Source organism: Eschrichtius robustus, chromosome 9, assembly GCF_028021215.1.
Source record: "Eschrichtius robustus isolate mEscRob2 chromosome 9, mEscRob2.pri, whole genome shotgun sequence".
Lineage (NCBI taxonomy): Eukaryota > Metazoa > Chordata > Mammalia > Artiodactyla > Eschrichtiidae > Eschrichtius > Eschrichtius robustus.
This window is the reverse complement of record NC_090832.1, coordinates 123,502,239-123,520,489: the sequence shown is the minus strand read 5'-3', so window position 1 is coordinate 123,520,489 and position 18,251 is coordinate 123,502,239. Positions and strand designations below refer to the sequence as shown.

General features: G+C 35.6%; 1 long non-coding RNA gene across 1 annotated transcript in view; it reads right to left on the bottom strand.

Moving 5' to 3' along the window:
* Positions 1-7,832: 7,832 nt before the first annotated feature.
* LOC137769466 (uncharacterized) overlaps positions 7,833-18,251 on the bottom strand; it is a 107,142-nt gene continuing 96,723 nt past the window's right edge. The window contains exon 4 of the long non-coding RNA XR_011074976.1: positions 7,833-8,509. This is a non-coding gene — a long non-coding RNA (uncharacterized lncRNA). The remainder of the gene's footprint in view (positions 8,510-18,251) is intronic.

Sequence of the window (18,251 nt, the reverse complement as noted above, 5' to 3'; positions counted from 1 at the left end):
GTGAGTCTCTATAATTTAACATGTGTTAAACAGTCTTAGTAACTACATAACAAACAAACCCACCCACAATCCAAAAGGCTTAAGATAAAACGTTTAACTTCTCACCCACATCACAGTTTCTCACACATTTTCTCACCCCAAGTTCCAGACTGATGGAACACCAGCATTTTGAAATTTGCTAGTTGACCTGACAGAGGAAAGGGAGCTTTGCAGAGCTTCCAACTGGTAATTAAATGCTCTGGCCCAGAGGTAATGTTTGTCACTGTGTTCAGAACTCACAGGCCCAAATTGCTAAAACTTAGAATTCATATTTTTACAGTCTTCTTAGATCTCACAAATACACACAGGAATCTTCAGTTGACTTTTACAGCAACAACAAAATGAGATGAAACTACACATTATAGGAACTATGTTTTGTTCTGTTTTTATTGGAGTATGATTGCTTTACAATGTTGTGTTAGTTTCTGCTGTGCAATGAAGTAAATCAGCTATATGTATACATATATACCCATATCCCCTCCCTCTTGGACCTCCTTCCTCCCCACCAATCCCACCCATCTAGGTCATCACAGAGCACCGAGCTGAGTTCCCTGTGTTATACAGCAGGTTCCTACTAGCTATCCATTTTACACATGGGAGTGTATTTATGTCAAACCTAATCTCCCAATTCATCCCATCCTCCCCTTCCCCCCCTCCCATGTCCACACATCCATTCTCTATGTCTGCATCTCTATTCCTGCCCTGCAAATATTTCATCTGTACCATTTTTCTAGATTCCATATATATGCGTTAATATACAATATTTGTTTTTCTCTTTCTGACTTACTTCACTCTGTATGACAATCTCTAGGTGCATCCACGTCTCTACAAATGACACAATTTCATTCCTTTTTATGGCTGAGTAATATTCCATTGTATATATGTACCACATCTTCTTTATCCATTCATCTGTTGATGGACATTTAGGTTGTTTCCGTGTCTTGGCTATTGTAAATAGTGCTGCAATGAACATTGGGGTACATGTGACTTTTTGAATTATGGTTTTCTCTGGGTATATGCCCAGTAGTGGGATTGCTGGGTCATACGGTACCCAGCATTTTTATTTTTTTAAGGAACCGCCATACTGTTCTCCATAGTGGCTGTATCAGTTTACATTCCCACCAACAGTGCAAGAGAGTTCCCTTTTCTCTACACCCTCTCCAGCATTTACTGTTTGTAGATTTTGTAATGCTGGCTATTCTGAAGGTGTGAGGTGGTACCTCATTGTAGTTCTGATTTTCATTTCTCTAATAATTAGTGATGTTGAGCATCTTTTCATGTGCCTCTTGACCATCTGTATGTCTTCTTTGCAGAAATGTCTATTTAGGTATTCTGCCCATTTTTTGATTAGGTTATTTGTTTTTATGATATTGAGCTGCATGAGCTATTTGTATATTTTGGAGATTAATCCTTTGGCCGTTGTTTTGTTTGCAAATATTTTCTCCCTTCCTGAGGGTTGTCTTTTCATCTTGTTTATGGTTTTCTTTGCTGTGCAAGGAACTATGTTTTTAAACTATATAACTCTCTAGGTAAAAATATATAGATGTAACTCACTTTTTAAAAAAATGTTATTGGAGTATAGTTGATTTACAACGTTGTGTTAGTTTAGGTGTAACTCACTTTTTAAAACCAAATAATATTCTATAGCTTTGCTATCCAAAATAATACTAGCCACAGGTAGCTATTTAAATTTAGATTTTAATAAATTAAAATGAAATAAACTTTAAAATATAGTTCCTTAGTCATACTAGAAACATTTCAATTGATCAAGAGCCCACTATGTCTAGTGTATATCATACTGATGGTGCAGTTATAGAACATTTCCATCATTGCAGAAAGTTTTATTGGTCAATTTTAATCTATTGTGTGAACACACAATAATCCATTCAACCATCTCCCTCTTAATTAATTAGTAGATTGTATCCCGTACCATGCCACTATGAAAAATGCCGAATATACCTACTTGCTCATAATAGCACATATGTTATTTGATTTCTATTTGATAGAATCCCAAAACAAGACTACTGGACAAAAAAAAAGTAGGTACATTTTAAATGTTAATAGATACTGTGGATTTTTTGTTCTAAAAATATCATTGCAATTTATCTTTCTGCCAGCAGTATATCAGAGGACTACTTTATCGATGCTTTTTAAGCTCTAAGCAATATAATTCTCTTCATTTTTTTTTTTCAGGCTGGTGGACAAAATATAGGCTTTTCATTGATATTTTAATTTGCATTTCCCTTATCTCTAGTGAGGATGAGAATCTTTTCATATGTGTAATGGTAATTTGCATTTTCTCTACCAAGGAGTTTTCTATTCATAGCCTTTGTCTACTTTGCTATTGATTTATTAGTCTAGTTTCTTATCAACTGGCTGAACTGGTTTTTTAAAAAAATATATTAACTCATTTTTGCCATATGTGCTTACTTTTTCACTTTGTTTACTGTTCTTCTGTAAACTTTTTGAGTGTTTATGAAGTTAAATTGTCTTTTCATCAATGGCATTTGTATCTTTTTATCTAGCTTTTAACACCTCCACCTGCTGGAATTTGGCAACACTGTCCCCCACTTCACAAACTTTTCCTGAAATGTCACCATTGTCTACTTGACAAAGACAGTAAACATAACTCAGTCTTTATGTGACTGACTTTCTTTGCTGCACTGACCACTCCCTTCCTTTTTATACTTCTTCCTCTTTTCTTTTTTCCTAAACCAGTCTTTCTTCATTTTCCTTCTATGTCCTGGCCACCCCACTTCTCAGTCCCATTTCCAAACATTCTCATTCCATGTGTTTCCTTCTTGGTAGCATTCCTTAGATAATCTTTGTCAGTCTTATTGCTTGATAACCTTCTACATATTATTGATTTCTAAGGTGATAACTGTATCTAACTTTTCTCCTGGAATTCTTAACCACCTATTGCCTGATTTGCCTGAACCTGGAAACTAATGTTTCAAAAACAGAACTGCTCATTTTATACCTTTACCTCTAATCTATTCCCTGTCTTAATAATCCAGTCATCTATGGCAGAAACTTGCAAGTCTTTTTTCCATTTCTATTACTTTTTATTCAAACATGTCTATATTGCATGTCTTACCAATTATACATAGTTATTCAGATATCTCCCCTTTGCTATTACCCATTGCTTCTGCCTTTGTTCAGGCCCTGATAATTTTTCTTCTGATTACACCAATATCTTTCAATAGTCTTCCTATCTTCAATTTTGTTTCTTTCCAGTTTTCTTTCTACACCACCTGTAGAATGATGGAAAGTAATTTGCCCATGAAAAAATACCTAATATTATTAAACCAATAGGAAATTGCAAACTTAAACTAAAATTGGTACCACTACATGTCTATTAGAACAGCCAAAATTAAAAAGACTGATGATATCAAATGTCAGTGAGAATGTGGAGGAACAAAGAACCTCATAGAGCAAGAATGTCAAATGGTATAACCTCTTTGGAAAACAGGCTGTTTCTTTTCATATGTTTAATATTTTTATTGAGATAATATACACATACCATAAATTCATCCGTTTCAAATACACTGCTGAATGGTTTTAATACATTCAGAGTAGTGCAATTATCACCATGATCTAATTTAAAACACTTTCATTTCCCCAAACAGAAACCCCATACACATTTGCATTCCTTCCCCATTACCTCCCCTTCCTCCTCAGCCCATGTCTCAGGTTCAAGTCTTTAATCCATTTTGAGTTGATTTTTGTCAGTGGTGTAAGATAGAGGTCTAGTTTCATTCTTTTCCATGTAAATATACAGATTTCCCAGCACCATTTATTGAAGAGACTATCCTTTCCCAAACTTGGCTCCTTTATTATAAATTAATTGACCATATATGCATGGGATTATTCTGGGGTCTCTATTCTGTCCTATTGACTTGTGTGTCTGCTTTTATGTTGATATCATATTGTTTTGATTACTATAGCTTTGTAATATAGTTTGAAATCATGAAGTTGTGATGTTTCTAGCTTTGTTCTCCTTTCTCAAGAGCACTTTTGAGAGTTCTTTTGTGGTTCTCTACAAATTTTACGATAGTTTTTTTCTATTCTGGGAAAAATCCCATTGGAATTTTGATAGGGATTGCACTGAATCTGTAGATTGCTTTGCACAGTATAGACATTTTAACAACATTAATTATTCCAATCCATGAACACAGAATACCTTTCCTTTATTTGTGTCTTCTTCAATTTCTTTCATTAATGTGTTATAATTTTCAGTGTACGGGTCTTTCACCTCCTTGGTTAAATTTATTACTAAGTATTTTATTCTTTTTGCTACAATTATAAATGGAATTGTTTTCTTAATTTCTCTTTCTGATAGTTTGTTGTTAGTGTACAGAAACACAATTGATTTTTGTTTTAGATTGATTTTGTATCCTGCAACTTTACTGACCTTGTTTGTTAGTTCTAGGTTTTCTGGTAGTGTCTTTGGGGGTTTCTATATATAATATTATGTCACCTGCAAAAAAAGGCAATTTTATTTTTTCCTTTCTGATTTTGATGACTTTTATTTCTTTTTCTTGTCTAATTTCTCTGGCTAGGACTTCCACTACTATGGTTTATAAAAGTGCTAAGAGTAGGCATCCTTGTCTTATTCCTGATCTTAGAGGAAAAGCTTTCAGCTTTTCACCATTAAGTATGATGTTATCTGTAGGCTTGTCATATATGGTCTTTATTATGTTGTGTTATGTTCCCTTTAAACTCACTTTGTTGAGAGTTTTTATCATGAAAAGATGTTAAATTTTGTCAAGGGCTTTTTCAGCATTATTGAGATGATCATATGATTTTTATCCTTTATTTTGTTTAGGTAGTGTATCATATTAATTGATTGGTGGATGTTGAACTATTCTTGCATCCCTGGAATAAATCCTACTTGATCAAGGTGTATAATCCTTTTAATGTGCTGCTCAGTTCACTTTGCTTATATTTAATTTAAAAATTTTGCATCTATGTTCGTCAGGTATATGGGCCTGTAGTTCTCTTTTCTTGCAGTTTCCTCTTCTAAATTTGTATCTGGGTAATGCTGGTCATGTAAAATGAGTTTTTGTTTCCTCCTCTTCTACATTTTGGAAGAGTTTGAGAAGGATTGGCATTAGTTCTTCTTTAGATGTTTGGTAAAATTCACCCATGAAGCCATCTGGTCCTGGACTTTATTGGGAGACTTTTGATTACTGATTCAATCTCCTTATCGTTATTTGTATCTTCAGGTTTTCCATTGTTCCATTATTTTGTCTTGTTAAATTGTATGCTCCTAGGAATTTATCCATTTCTTCTAGGATGTCCTATTTCTTGGAATATATTGGGTGGGCCAAAAGGTTCGTTCAGTTTTTTCCATAAGATGGCTCCAGTAGCACTTAGTTGTCTTTAACTTCATTCAAAACAATTTTGTTAGATTGTCTGTTACAGCTGTCATATCAGCATGCATTTAAAAAAAGACTTATCAAAATTGACGAATTTTTGTGTAGCCATTTTAATATTGAAGATGGAAGAAAAAAAGCAACATTTTTGGTATATTATGCTTTATTATTTCAAGAAAGGTAAAAACGCAACTGAAACGCAAAAAATATTTGTGCAGTATATGGAGAAGGTGCTGTGACTGATCGAATGTGTCAAAAGTGGTTTGTGAAGTTTAGTGCTGGAGATTTCTCGCTGGACGATGCTCCACGGTCGAATAGACCAGTTGAAGTTGATGGCGATCAAATAAGAATAATAATTGAGAACAGTCAACATTATACCACATGGGAGATAGCTGACATACTCAAAATATCCAAATCAAGCATTGAAAATCTCTTGCACCAGCTTGGTTATGTGAATCACTTTGATGTTTGGGTTCCACATAATTTAAACGAAAAAACCCTTCTTGACCATATTTCTGCATGCGATTCTCTACTGAAACGTAATGAAAATGTGCCGTTTTTAAAACGAATTGTGATGGGTGATGAAAAGTGGATGCTGTACAATAATGTGGAATGGAAGAGATCATGGGGCAAGCAAAATGAACCACCACCAACCACACCAAAGGTCGGTCTTCATCCAAGGAAGGTGATGTTGTGTATATGGTGGGATTGGAAGGGAGTCCTCTATTATGAGCTCCTTCCAAAAAACTGAACGATTAATTCCAACAAGTACTGCTCCCAGTTAGACCAACTGAAAGTGGCACTTGACGAAAAGCATCCAGAATTAGGCAACAGAAAACGCATAATCTTCCATCAGGATAAAATACTGCATGTTTCTTTGATGACCAGGCAAAAACTGTTACATCTTGGCTGGGAAGTTCTGATTCATCCGCCTTATTCACCAGATATTGCACCTTTGGATTTCCATTTATTTTGGTCTTTACAAAATTCTCTTAATAGAAAAAATTTCAATTCCCTGGAAGACTGTAAAAGGCACCTGGAACAGTTTTTTGCTCAAAAAGATAAAAAGTTTGGGAAGATGGAATTATGAAGTTGACTGAAAAATGGCAGAAGGTAGTGGAACAAAAGGATGAATACGTTGTTTAATAAAGTTTTTGGTGAAAATGAAAAGTATGTCTTTTATTTTTACTTAAAAAACTGAAGGCACTTTTTGGCCCACCCAATAATTGTTCATAGTAGTCTCATGATCCTTTGTGTTGTATCAGTTGTAATTTCTCTTTCATTTCCAATTTTTTTTTTCCCTCGGTTAGTCTAGACATCAATTCAGTGTGTCCACTGGAGGGCATGAGTTCAGGAGTTTCTCATGTCACCATTTTGGACCTTAGCATATTAAGCATAGTTATCTTAAATTCCAGCTCTGCTTGTTCCAAAATTTCTGCCATTTCTGAACCTGGTTCTGATGCTTACTTTGTATTTCTATATTGTGTTTTTAGGTTTTTCTCCTTTTGCATGCCTAATTTTTTTTTGTTGAAAGCTAGACTTGATGTAATGGGTAAGTGGAACTGAAGTACAAAGACCTTAAGTGTGCGATTTTATGTTTATCTAGTTAGTAATTAGGCTGTGCTCATTGTTTGCTGTAGGTCTGTACCAGAGTCTATTTCCTGTAATGTCCTTGTGTCTGTCTCCCTTGTTGTTTTTGTGTTTCCCTAGAGAGAGTCTTAAATAAAGTCCAAGGTGTGCAGGGGATTTTTTCAGCTGTAGTATCCTGTTATTATACTTGAGGCTTATAGATGTGGTAAGGTATGGGGGAAAGGTAAGCATTCTCTAGTTCTATGAATAGTTCTCAGTCTTTTGGTGAGCCTGTGACCCTGGACAGTGTCACTCACAAGCAAGTCTCAGTTTCACTCCCCTTAGGTGAGACTAGAATGCTAGGGGACACTGGAGTTGGGTATGTCCCTTCCCCTCAGATTGTTAGGCTCTCATAAAACCAAGTTTGTTAAGTTCTAGTAAAATAGCCTTTGTTGAGGAAAAACTTATGTTGAGGACAGACTAGTCTGGTGGCATCTCAAAATCATTATTTTTTTCTTCTTTCTGTCGGAAGCACATGGGGATTTTTCTTCAGTCTTTACCCTGACAACCTGTTGGAACACCTGAAGATAAAACTCACCAAAGCCTGGGCCCCCAGAAGGTTTTATATCTCAAGCTAGTCCATATTCATTCTCCAGCAATAGGTCAATTACCTTTTTTCAAACTGAAATATAGTTGATTTACAATATTGTGTTAGTTTTAGATGTACATCAAAGTGAGTCAGTTATACATACATACACATATATATGTATATATCTATATTCTTTTTTCTATTCTTTTCCATTATAGGTTATTACAAGATATTGAATATAGTTAGTTCCCTGTGCTATACAGTAAATCCTTATTATTTATCTATTTTATATATGGTAGTATGTATCTGTTAATCTCATACTCTTAATTTATCCCTCTCCCCTTCCTCTTTGGTAACTATAAGTTTTTTTTTCTCTGTCTGTGAGTTTGTTTCTGTTTTGTAAATAAGTTCATTTGTACTATTTTTTTAGATTCCATATATAAGTCATATCTTGTAATATTTGTCTTTCTCTGTTTGACTTACTTCACTTAGTATGATAAGCTCTAGGTCCATCCATGTTGCTGCAAATGACATTATTTCATTCTTTTCTTATGGCTGAGTAATATTCCATTGTATATGTGTACCACATCTTCTTTATCCTTTCATCTCTTGGTTGACACTTAAGTTGCTTCCATGTCTTGGCTATTGTAAAATACTCAAAAATGCTTTAATTGTTCCTTCTAGTTGCTGGCTCCAGTAATGGTTTCTGCTCCTGGTAAGCTGTAAATTTCTGTTTTTGCCTGCCTCTCCAGTTTTTTGGGTAGCACTTCATGTTTAGCTGTGGTCTCAATTCTCTGAGAGATGTAAGAGAAGAGTTATTGATTTTCATTTGTTCAGCTTTTTTCTTTTTTCTTTTTGCAGGAATGGGATGAATGACTTCCAAGCTCTTTACATGTGACACCAGAAACCAGAAGCCTGTCACTTTTCTTTATTTCTGTTTTTTGAAAAACAAAATTGTAAAACAATTACCCTAATGCTTATTTTTAACAAATGCTGAGTGTCTCCATTATGTTAGACACTGAGCTAAGAACTGGCGACTCAAATCTGAGTCCCTGTCCTCCAAAAACCTATGACTTAATGGTCAACCATGTCCAATGTTACCAAGGGGTCAAGTGAGGTAAGGACAGGGACAATATCCATTGGTTTTGGCAATGGAGACCAGTTTCAGTCAAGAATGGATGGCAGCCAGGCACAGTCTAGAGGCTCATAACTAAGTGGAAGGAGAAAGGTAGGAAGTAGATGAATGAGACTATTGAGTTGAAAGCAAGATGTTTTTAAGATCATGAAGATTAAGGAACTTTTAAATACTGATGGCATAAAATGAGTTATGATGGAAATATTGAAAATTAAGGGAAATGAGAGGATAATTGGAGCACTAAGACACTCAAAGATAGAAGAGAATGGGACTCAAAACACAGGTGGTAAAACTGGTTTCTGGCAGGAAAGAACAGAAGATCAATTGAGACACAAGCAGTTGTGTATTTTGGTTCAGAAACCAGTAGAGTTTCTTTCCAATAAATCTAATTTCTTTTCCTCATGAGAGACAGAATCTCTGTTAAAAAGGGAGTCTCTTCTACTAGAAAAGCAAGTATTTGCCAGAAAAGAGAGAGATGAAGAGAAAATGGTGGGTCAAATCTTTGAAAGTACAGACCTTTGAAATAGTTTTTATTACTGATGAGATTTGACTAAAAAACAGCAACAGAATATAGTGATATTGTCAAGTAGCAATAAGGCTCCCTTGGGTTAGCTACTATAATTGTATAAAAAGGCCAAGATATCTAGTTGTGGAGTTTTCTTCAAGCAAGAATGAAGCAGTTACCAGGATTCTTCCATGCATGCGCAAAAAAAATGTCATTGAGCAAATGAGTTTAGAATCTGAACAGGACAATAGTCAGAGATAGCCCAATCTCAGTAAGGAGGAAATGAAGTAGACAGAAGTAAGATGAACAGAAGTTCCAAAGTAGGGAAAGAACATGTACTTGGGTTGTAACTGAGTCTACAACTCAGCTGGACTCAGAAGGATCCCTGAGTTGTAATTTCAAAGATAAGACCAAGGATGCAGCTATGTGAACGCTGACCAAAAAAAAGAGGAGAGGGTTGTTGGAGATATGGACATAAATGTGCTCAGAAAATTGGAATAGTCAATCTTGTGGATGTTGGTTTTGCTTGGGACAATATTAACACTTGGAGTGTTATGAGGTTAAGAACAGGTGAAAAAGACTTCAAAAATTAGGAGAATAACCAGGAAGTGAATAGAAGTTAGTAAACAAGATGAATAGATAATTATAGTCTAATGCACTAGCCTCAGAACAGCTGGAATATTTCATGAGGGTGGAGTGAAATGTTCTGAAAAAAAGAACCATAAAAACAATGAGAAAGAGAGAGGTGAAGTAAATGCATAGGACATGGACCCCAGAACTGCTGAGTACAGTACTGTCTAAATAATGGATTTATTATTTGACATTTTATATACCTTGAAGATAGAGACGTAACTTTATCATTTTATGTAACATAGAAGATGTTTCCTAAATACTTTGTATTTATATGAAAACAAATATTGACCTAGGAAAATAGAAAACTAATTTCCCAAAGATCTATTCTTGCTGACCTCAACATTTCCTGCCACATTTGCAGGCCTTTCAATTATGTGAATCTTATTTGGGAAAAGCAAGGCACAGGTTTTCTCTACTCTGAGATTCTAAACTGAAATATGCAATTACATTGTCTTTCTTCACCTTCAAGATGCAGCCCAAAGAGCAGGGCAAAACAATTCACCTACTTTTTCTAATAACTTTCAACCAGACTATATTTTCTCTTACAACTTCTTTTTAGCCTTTGTCCTGAATCAGTGTTTTAGACGAGATCAGGCGCGTTCAGGGTGGTATGGCCGTAGACTGAATCAGTGTTTTAGGAAACCATTAATTCAATGTTTTTGTCCTTCAGCTTCAACCTGAAAATTCACTCTTAGAGGAAAGAAAAAAAAAGTGGTCTTGTGTCACATGACCCAAATGATCTGATCAAGGGGATGGGTGAAGTATGGCTGTTGGTAAAGAGTACCTTGGTTGTTTTAACTAACAAATTATAAGAGGATAAAGAGAGAAAGCTATAAAATGAGAGTCGGCAGACTTGACGTCAAGGTGTTTCCTGTGTCTTCCATGATGTAGCTAATTAGAAAGTCATTTAACTTCTTTGTGCTGCATTTCCTACAATTATCTGATCACAAAGGTCCCTTTATAAGTCTATCATAAAATATTTTGTTACGCTTTCTAGACCCTAAATAAACTCATGGCCTCTGTCTAATACAAGTGATGGCACCGCGTTCCCTACTTCAGCTTTGCAATACATTCTCTCATTTGCTTTATCACAGGACATCTTGGGTGTCCCAAATTCTGGCCCAAAGCACTCTACTTGGCAAAATTTAGGATAAGGGGGTTATAAGATTGCACCCAAACTAGATGAGTTAAATTTTGATCATTGCAAGCTAAAGGACTCTAAACTAAACAACTACCTCCTTTGACTAGAAAACGAGATACCCTCTCACTTCATCCCAGCTTAGTAGCATTGACATATATACACTACCAAATGTAAAATAGATAGCTAGTGGGAAGCAGCCGCATAGCACAGGGAGATCAGCTCTGTGCTTTATGACCACCTAGAGGGGTGGGATAGGGAGGATGGGAGGGAGACGCAAGAGGGAGGGGATATGGGGATATATGTATACATATAACTGATTCACTTTGTTATACAGCAGAACCTAACACACCATTGTAAAGCAATTATACTCCAATAGAGATGTTAAAAAAAAAAAGAAAGAAAGAAAATGAGATACCTTCTTGGGTTGTGAAATTGCCTTGATACAGTACTTGACACATGGTAAGTACTAGTTAAATATTAGTTTCCTTATTTCTGGGCCATATGTGCTTTGGCTAGAGCCTAATTATATGCCTGCTTTTAGCCAGGGTGAAACCCAGAGTTTCAAACTGAAATTGACTTAAGCTCAAGGCAAGACCAGAGAGGTTACCTGGCCCTGATCCTGTTCCTATAACTCTCTTTTTCACTAAGAGGTGGAGCTTGGTTTGAGATGAATGTGGGAGTGCCTTTCCCTCCTCTAGTAACAGTTCCCTAAAGTACAAATAGGAAAATTTAAACTGCTCCTTTTAAGCCTCAGCCTCAGCTCAATTTCATACCCAGTCTTCTTGTTTCCATCACGGAGGCTTAATTAGGCTGCTACTGACAACAGTACAGTTGTTGTATTAAAGAAAAAAGTATATATCATTTTGAGCCAAGTACAAATGACCAATGCACAGATATATACATTTCACACACACACACACACACACACACACACACACACACACACACACCCCTTCAGTGTCCTTGACAGCTCTGCCTGCCCCTCCTCTCCCAATTTGTCTTCTCTAATCAAACAGAAAAACAACACTATAAGAAAAGAAAAACACCCTAAGTTACCTTTTAAAGTCTCTAGAAGGGATTACCAAAAAAAAAAAAAAAAAAAATTAACCAGGTGCCAAAAAGGAAAATGAAGGCAACTAAAAGCTGATCAGGGGTCAAAGCAATTCAGTCTGCTGTAGGTCACTGACATAGAACAAAACCACATGCAACATGAAATGGTCTGTATATGTCCACACGGTAAAGCAAGGGCACCACAGTGTCCTAAGTACCGTGTTAATGCTTAAGAGCTTAACAGAGTTATTCCGCATAAAATAGGATTATCTTGTATCCATAAAAATTGTCATAATAAGTATGGAAATAGTACTTAGCTCTATAATTACTAAAGCACTAGAATGTAATAGAGATTTTCAATATATAGATTTTCCCACAATAATTTTATTTACATGAAGAAATATAATATAGACTCTTAGAAGGAGAAAAAAATGTGACAAAAATATAGAGAGTGAGCTCTGTGTGTGTACGTGTGTATATCATTATTTTACATTTCCATGCAATGAAATAAGTGAAGGTTAAAATAAGTTTTACTTTTGGGATGTATTGGAAGATACATTAGGAGAAAGGTAAGGGGACAGAGAAATAATTCCTGAATGACAGTCTTAAAAACATCACATTAGCCAGAATAAAAGACACATTTTCCTGAAAATTTTGTCTCAGAGTTACCCTGCATCAACTGCCCCGTTGTTATGGATGTACACTACCACAAAAAAAAAAACAACAAACAGTGTACTGATTTAACTTCAAAGAGAAGTTCACATCCTCTTACCGTATCTTCTTCCCGATATGTAGAATATACAAGAGTAATATTTTATTACTCATTTAACTATTGAGCTAACGCCTTAAATATATGGTTAGGTTACCTTTTTCTTGTCCTATAAATTTCTTTTTTATAGTTGGTAAAATAATAGTGAATATCCTAATAAATATTCATACTCAATTCTCCTATATAGTGTACTGTATTTACACAAACACATAAAATTATTTTCTCCCCAAAACTACTTTAAAATCCCTTTACATAAATATGAAAGTATTTAAATTCCTTTTTTTTAAGATTTGCATTTTTTAATTAGAATTTTTTTATATCTCTGTCCCATATAGGAAAATATGGGAAATTTCTGAAGACTCAATCCCATCATTAACACAGTTCTGGAATGCTAGAGGCTCTCTATAAATATAGGTAAACATAAATATAGATAAATACTAGTCTCATTCACAAGCAACACTACTCAAATTGTGAAAGTAAACATGGTCCTTTGGGCATTTCCTGTTTGATACAAACTAAAAATGAGATAAAATGTCACACTGTCAAAACCGACCATGGGTCTATATAAAATGTGATGCTTCCTTCTATTGGATCCAATGGAATACATTAAGGGAACCGAGTCGAATTATTTTCCATTTGAAAGTGTTAAGTGCATGAAAAATTCACCCAATAAAAGGAGGTGTTAGACACAGGGTACCAATAACTCTAGGTCTAATGGCTAGAAATTTTACTTAATGCCTACCAAAAATGAAATAAATGTTGCCTCTGACAAAGGTCTCATTCTCCATATATTAGCAGCTCTCTTACAGAACAAACAGGATGGAACTGGCCTGGGCCCAGCCTGGCTGAGCCCCATAGATGCCCATCTCATAAGAAAGGTAACATTCCAGTGGCACCACTGAGTTTGTGGATAGAGTCTGATCTCTGCAGTTTCTTCTCCTTGTACTTTATTCTGTTCTCTGGAATTCTTTTTGGATGAACGATACTTGTTCCTATTTTGAAATACTGTAGCTCTTAGATGTTTTTTCTCCAAACATCATCTAGGTTGGTTGCTATCTCTGTGACATAGCAAATCTCTCAGAATAACCCTTATGTGCACGGACCATGACTTTATGTAGAGACAGTACTCACTGGTGCTTAAAAGACATGCTCTAGAATCTGGCTGCAGGTTCAAATCCTGCCTTTTATCACTTACTGGCTGGGTCATCGTAAACAAGTTAATTAATTCGTCTGTGTCTAGGTATCCTTTTTTGTGAAATAAGAATAAGAGTACATTAGCTCAAAAATTTGTGACAAATAACATTTATAAAGTGTTTGAAGACTGCCTGGCACATAGTAGGCACTTAATACATATTAGCTGTTATTAATTTGCAGGTGTGATGTTGCGGCAGAAAGGGAGGGAGGGAGGAATTAATGTTCCCTCTTTGGCTTCTGCTATGTTTTCTGATTATCCTCTCCTCCCTGTGTACAGCCAATGCCTTCAGAAAACAGTCTAGTACAGAGGGCTTATAGATTCTTAGATTATTATGTGCTGGATAACTCAGATCTATATACAGTGATTTATTCCCAAATTCTCTGTCTTACAAATGCTTCACAGCACTTCAGAGACCCAGGCATTATGCGCTTACTTACACAGAAGCGATGCATGTCTTTTCAAACATGAGATCTTTGTTATCACTGGTAAGATACAAAGGGCTTAATAATTTCTTTCCATAGGGGATATTACATCATGCAGTTTGCCATTAAGAAAAGTTACATTTTACCTCTACATTTTTATTATCACTAAGATTTCCCCAGTCATCACTAAAGATTTCCCCCCGTTCCTTATACATCATTTTAAATAACATTTGGCAATAAAACTTTGGCAAAGGAACTTGTTCAATTCTTTTTTTCTCTTTTCCGAAACTGAAACAACATCCAGTTATTTTTCCATATGCTCACATGCTCAATTATTTCTGAATTTTTTTACTATAGAGAAACAGACCAAAAGTGTTAAGATTAAAGTGAATGAAACCACAAATGTAATGAAAAAGATAAACTTAGATTTCTTGATTAAATCCCAGGAGACACTAACAGATTTGTGGCATTTCTCTTGAATTTTATAGAATGAATTTTTTAAACTTAAAAAAATATTCAGCAACTCTATGTCAATAAAAATTTTTTTTAATTTAAAAAAATTTTAAAAATCCTTTCACAGAAAAAAATGGAAACAAAAAAACAACAACAAAAAAATGGAGAGCCTCGATAATTACATCTCCTCACAACATGATGTCATTGTTAAATGTGCATATATACATATATTTCCTTTGAATATTATAGCCAGAACAAGTTGATATTTTCTACTTTTAGATATAGTACCAGTTGACTCCCCTCCCCACATCTCTTGGGCATAAACCTACAGGTCCTTTGGCTTACAAACTCTCTAGCTGCAAAAAAAAAATTTTTTAATTAAAAAATAAAGTATTCTACTTTAATCAATAGGCAATAAATGAAAGAAATTGTCCACTTCAAAGAAACAGAGCAGGATAATACTAAATAAGCATATAAATCAAATAGTTCCCAGGAAGATCCCATTCTGAGATACTGGAGAAAACTAGAATTAGCTGATATTTATCTTTAATGATAAGCTTTTGACATTTCAGATAAGATGATGTGAGCTTTCATAATTTTCCTGGGAGTCATCAGGCTCAGACCTATTAAACACAGTAGGGAAATTTCATTTTCAGCCAACCCTTTCTCAGTACTTTTGAAGAATTCCACATTTTTCTTCTGGAGTTTTTATTCAATGGTTATTGCCAAAGCCCTTTGGTTGTTTAGCATCTGGCAGGAGAATCTTGAGAATCTGGTTATTTTAGTTATGTGGGTACTAGGGAAGGGAGGTAATTCTAGATATGCAAATCACATGATCTTGGACTTACAGATCACATCTAAACCTTTGCATATTTGAGTTTATTTGCCTTTGGCAAAACAAGTCCTCCTGTTGTTAAAAGGGAAAAGTACTGAAACATACCTTATGGGAAGGCAGCTAAAGTTGGTTGTATATCAAAACACTCATAAAACTAAAATTTGGTGGTATAAATGTAAATGAATTAAAAGCACATGCATGAAAATGCCCTTAAAATACACAAAGTTATACGAAATATGTATTGGTTTTTTCTTAGCCTGGCATGGTAGAAAATTAATTTAGGATCATTGGAACATTAAAAATGTGGCCAGGTTCACTGACTCTTCAGACATATGCTGAAAGAATGGCATGTTATTTCAAGAGCAGAATTCTTGTGACCTGAGAGTGTATCCATCCATTTCTTTTTATGGGTCCTCCAATTGTAAACAGCCTCTGGGAGACTTCAAAAATTATGCAAGAAGAATCAGGATCTAAGGCATTCTTGTTACAACTGAGACAGATAAAAAAAGAAAAATCTACCTCTCGATGATCCATGCCAAACCATATGTAGGTCTCTACTTATGATCCATTAAATTCATAAAAATGCTGCCACGGTTGGTAGATCATCAGCTTACAGCATGCACATTTTATTTGGAGTTTCTCTTGTTTCCACAAAACTCTGATATTTTTGTGCCATGCAAGTAGGTTATTGTTGATGAAAAGATTGCTAGAGTCACTCAAAGCTATATATTTTATATCGATCTTAATCTTTACTTCCCTTTTCCTAGCTAAGAGCCGTAGTCACATAGATGGTGTTGCCAATGGATGCAACTTTATAGAAAACCACAGACTAATTTCAAGATTCGCGTTTTCTATATGTGCATACATACAATCCCCCTGACTTCTGTGAGACACGCAGCTCTGCAAGAAAGATGTGCTAGGGGTACAGATGGCCAAAAGGCACATGCAAAGATGCTCATCACCACTAACTATTAGAGAAATTCAAATCAAAACTACAATGAGGGGGCTTCCCTGGTGGCGCGGTGGTTGAGAATCTGCCTGCCAATGCAGGGGACACGGGTTCGAGCCCTGGTCTGGGAAGATCCCACATGCCGCGGAGCAGCTGGGCCCGTGAGTCACAACTACTGAGCCTGCGCGTCTGGAGCCTGTGCTCCGCAACAAAGAGAGGCCACGATGGTGAGAGGCCCGCGCACCGCGATGAGGAGTGGCCCCGGCTCGCCGCAACTAGAGAAAGCCATCGCACAGAAACGAAGACCCAACACAGCCAAAAAATAAACAAATAAATGTAGTCATTAAAAAAAAAAAAAAAAAAAAAACTACAATGAGGTATCACTCCACACCATTTAATGGCCATCATTAAAAAGTCTACAAATAATAAATGCTGGAGAGGGTGTGGAGAAAAGGGAACCCTCCTACACTGTTGGTGGGAATGTAAATTGGTGCAGCCACTAAAGAGAACAGTATGGAGGTTCCTTAACAAACTAAAAATAGAGTTACCATATGATCCAGCAATCCTACTCCTGGGCATATATGCAGAGAAAAACATAATTTGAAAAGATACATGCACCCCAATGTTCATTGCAGCACTATTTACAATAGCCAAAACATGGAAGTAATCTAAATGTCCATCGACAGATGAATGGATAAAGAAGATATGGTATGTGTATATATATATATATATATATATATATATATATATATATATATATATATATATATATGAATATTACTTAGCAACAAAAAAGAATCAAATAATGCCATTTTCTGCAACATGGAAGGACCTAGAGATTATCATACTAAGTGAAGTAAGCCAGACAGAGAAACAAAAATGTCATATGATATCACTGGAATCTAAAAAAAGGATACAAATGAACCTATTTATAAAATGGATATAGACTCACAGACATAGAAAACAAACTTATGGCTACCAAAGGGGATGCAGGGAGAGGGATAAATTAGGAGTTTTGGATTAGAATATACATACCACTATATATAAAACGCATAACCTACAAGGACTTAATTTTAGCATAGGGAACTCTACTGAATATCTTGTAATAACCTATAATGGAAGAGAATTTTAAAAAGAATATATACATTTATATATATGTAAAAAAATAAAAATAAAGTAAAAATTATTCCAAAACAAAAAAAGATGTGCTATGGGTGACCTAGGTTTGCTAAGCACTCTCCCCTGTAGATTCGTCCACACCTCATTCCCTGAACTCTGTCCTCTCTCTGTCACCCGCCTCACAGCTTGCTCTTCCTGCCTGGTTCTTCCAGTATCTTTCCACCCTTCCACTCTCTAAAGCCCGTTTATCCTCCATGACTGCTTCAAAGCCTTCTGTTTCCATGAAGACATTCTAAGGATGGCAGCCTACACTGATTACTCCCTTGCCAAACTTGCATTATCTTATATTTTATTATTTTATATTTCTCCTCTCCACCCGTTTGTTTGATCTATGTGGACAAAGCCATCTCAACAACCCACTCATAAACGGGTAGAGGACAAGACGATGCTGGCCCTTGCCTTTCTCTCTT